Source organism: Orycteropus afer, unplaced genomic scaffold (assembly GCF_000298275.1).
Source record: "Orycteropus afer afer isolate SDZICR_OR568_19922 unplaced genomic scaffold, OryAfe1.0 scaffold00126, whole genome shotgun sequence".
In the NCBI taxonomy this organism is placed as follows: Eukaryota; Metazoa; Chordata; class Mammalia; order Tubulidentata; family Orycteropodidae; genus Orycteropus; species Orycteropus afer.
Genome location: NW_006921713.1, coordinates 921,487 through 925,176, shown reverse-complemented (window position 1 = coordinate 925,176; position 3,690 = coordinate 921,487). Strand labels below are relative to the sequence as shown.

At 31.0% G+C, this 3,690-nt stretch overlaps 1 pseudogene; it reads left to right on the top strand.

Annotated features, from left to right (window-relative positions):
* The first annotated feature begins 1,084 nt into the window (after positions 1-1,084).
* Positions 1,085-1,185, top strand: LOC122150351 (annotated as a pseudogene).
* The last annotated feature ends 2,505 nt before the right edge of the window (positions 1,186-3,690 follow it).

Genomic DNA, 3,690 nt, shown 5'->3' with positions numbered 1-3,690 from the left:
ACACTCTGGAGACATTTCACACTTTGTGGGATCACTTTGCAAGAAGCAGAGAACATGTAGTCCCTGGGTTATGAACACTGGACATACAGACAACTCATACTTGCCCTTTAATGTTAGGTAAATTTGCCCTCACTATGAAATGAATGAACCAACCCTGGCTTGCAACAAATTCTTCTTCACAATCATCTTCACATACTGCACATGTACATTTAAAATCATTTTAAAGATTTCTTGCACATTTTAAAGTTTTTCTTGCACTAAAGTATGGCTAAGTAAAAAATGTGTGCACTTGTTCAGATTTACATGTAGGCAAAAGGTACTTTTATTTTGGAAAATTAAGAAAGGTATTTTCTCCCTTTTAAAATTATTTTTTATATTTGTAACTTCTCATCTCTAAGTATTTTTAAGTATCAAAAAGTATAGTTGCTGCATTGCTATTATGTTAAACATTGGTGAAATGGAATACAATATTTCTGGAAAACTTTTATTTATCTGGAAAATGTTATTTAATGTCTGATTGTAATTTGGAAACATATTAAATCTCCAAACTCTTTTTGATTTCTCAGTGAGAGAGTAAATACAAAGATACAAAGAAGATACTACTACTACAAATAGTATGCTGACCCAGGTGCTATTTGTGTAAGTAATTAAGTCTATTGACTTTCAATGAAAACTGTTCCTTTTCAATTAGAATTCTGAGTGGGATTACATAAATTATTTAATGAACTGATTATCCTGTTTATAGTCATCACATGTAACATTCTGAGCAGTCTCACTTTTCTAAAATAATTTGTATTATCTTAAGGCATATAAAAACATAAAAATGTCTTGGACTTCTAATGTCATTTTTTGGGGGGGTGGTTTGAATTATCATTTAGTGAGCAAAGGATTATGTTGAAGAGAGTTGAATTTAGATATGATTTTATATTTAGCTGATTTATATATTGTTACTCCAATTTCTGAAATGTGCCTCATATCGAAGCAGTTAGCAGAAAAAAAAAAAAAAATGCTCATTCAGAAGTCACAGGTCACACTAGCACCTCATTAGCTTTCCAAGGTGTTTTATGAAGAGATTGTGAGGCTAGTGTTCATTGTGACAGCACGTATATTAAACTTGGAATGATACAGAGAAGATTGGCCCTGTGCAAGGATGACACGCAAATTCTTGAAGCATCCAGTAGTTTTGTTTTTGTTCGTGAAGGAGGAACAACACAGAAGAGTAAGAATTATTGCACAACTTGAACAATGTAATCAATGCCATTAAATCATACAGGTAGAAAATGTTGAATTAGGGTGTGTTTTGCTGTATTCTCAACAATGAAATAAATTTTAAAGATAAAAAGAGGAGCACAGAAATGATGTTTGTTTTTAAACAGAACATAAAGTAAAAGAGGATAATTTCTATAATCCTCAAAAGGGATACAGAGAAGAGTTTTTTTGTTGTTTTTTTATCCACTTAAAATGGAAAAGTAAAGTCATGCTGAACACTAAGATTTGAAGTGAGGTAAGCAGCACCAACAAAAGAAGGCAAAGTACCTTTCAGTACCACTGCCATCTGGAGCTAACTCTATTGGTTATGGTAATAGTGCCCTCCAGAGGAATTTTACAGGAATTTGAAAGGCTAAGAAGAAACAGAGAATTGAAGGTTGTGAAATTATGAAATTAAATACATACTTTAAAAGTAAATTAACAATTCAATCTTATTAAATTCATTGATACATCAATTGATAATTAATATGTCCTTTAGGTTAAATTTAATCGTGAAGCTAATACTATATTCATGAGCATAAATGCCAATAAGCTTATACTTTTCAATGTATTAGGCCATTTGTGAAACTTTAAATATTAATATTTTATAGAACAAAAAATATAATTTCATATGCTTTTCAAAGTAAGTTTAGTTCAAAGAAACAGTAAGGGACTAAAGTTAAGAGATTAAAAATTATGATACTATTACTTTTCCTTCATGGTATTTCTTTTGTCAAGTCTTTAGAATTTATTACATATGAAGCTATCATCTTAAATTACTATCATGAAGATGAGGCAAAATTATAAACTTTTGTCTTCCATTTTCAGAAGTTCCTACCTTACGAATAATTTATCCACAACCCCATTTATATACCATTAGCCATTTATATATTACCAATATTACAAACCCATTGTAATGAATATCCTTCCACATCTTTCTTCAAATTGGGTTTCTGAGGTGATATCACTACGGAAGTAGATTGCTCAACCTTCCTTCTGAGGAGTGGCTGGTGAGTTTGAACACCAGCCTTCTGGTTAGCAGTCAAATGCCTTAGGCACTATGCCACCAGAGCTCCCGTAATATTACAAACCCATTGTAATGAATATCGTTTCACATCTCTCTTCAAATATCTCTGGGATGTAGCCAAGGGTATATGTCTAAAAGTGAAATTACTGTATCCTAGGGTATGTCCCTCATTAACAATGCTTTTTCTTCTTGTTGTTAATTGCCTTTGAGTTGGACCTGACTCATAGCAACCCCTCCTTGGGTTTCCAAGGCAGTATCACTACGGAAGTAATTTATACTTCCACCAGTAAGTCCCCATCCTTGTCAACACTTCTTGCCAAACTCTTTAATCATTGTCAATTTTATGGCTGTACTATGGTTTCTCGTTTGTGAAATTTGATTTTTTTTTTTGTTTGTTTATAAGTTGAACAACTTTTCAAATAATTACTGATAAATCAGAAACCTCTTCTGCCAATTGCTTGTTTGCATGTTTTGCTTAGTTTTAATTTCAGTTATCTTTTTTATATTTTTAAGTACTAATCCTTGTTTTAGAACACAAATTGAAAAATCCTCTGTCTGTGGGTAGTCATTTGACTTTGTTTATAGGCATCCTTTATAACATATTGAAATGCATAAATCTTTCTAAAATTTGTAAGGTTTTTTTTTTGCTTCCTTGAAGGAATCATTCGCTACCTCAGTTTCATAAAACATTTTTTTCTAACAAGTCTTCTAAGTTTTAAAGAAGTTTTTATATTTTAGTAATTAATATATGTAGAAATTTCTTCACATGTATACAAAAAGACATGTTTATTTCTGTACATTAACTGTCATCATTAATCGAAGAGACTATGTTTATCACTACTGATTTTGTAATGTCACTAGATTGAATATATATGCATATATACACATATAAATATCCATTAGCTTCTTTGTCAAAGCTTGCTTAAATGCCATACTTTTTAAATTACTATGATTTACAGTAAATCTAGAAATGAGAGTAGAATTTTTCTTACATGATTCTATTTTCAAAATTATCTTAGCCAGTTTTACCTCATTGTTCTTTGAATGAATTTTGGATATTCTCTTCCATTTTTTAAAATTCACTTTTCTCTTTTTAATTTGGGAAATTTCTGTTCACTTACCTTTAAGTTCATTGATTCCTTCCTTTGCCATATCTGGTCTATGGATGAGCCTCTTCAATGCATTTTTTGTTTCTGGTGCAGTGGTTTTGATTTCTAGAATTTCATTTTTATTTTTTCTTAGACTTTTCATCTCTCTGCTTACATTATTCTCAGCTCTTAAACACTGCCCACTTTTTGCATCAGAGGCTTTAGTGTATTAATCATAGTTCTTTTAAATTCCTTGCCTGATAATTCTAAAATCTCTGAGTCTGGTTCTGAGGCTTGTTCTACCTTTTCAAATTGTGCTTTTTTTAA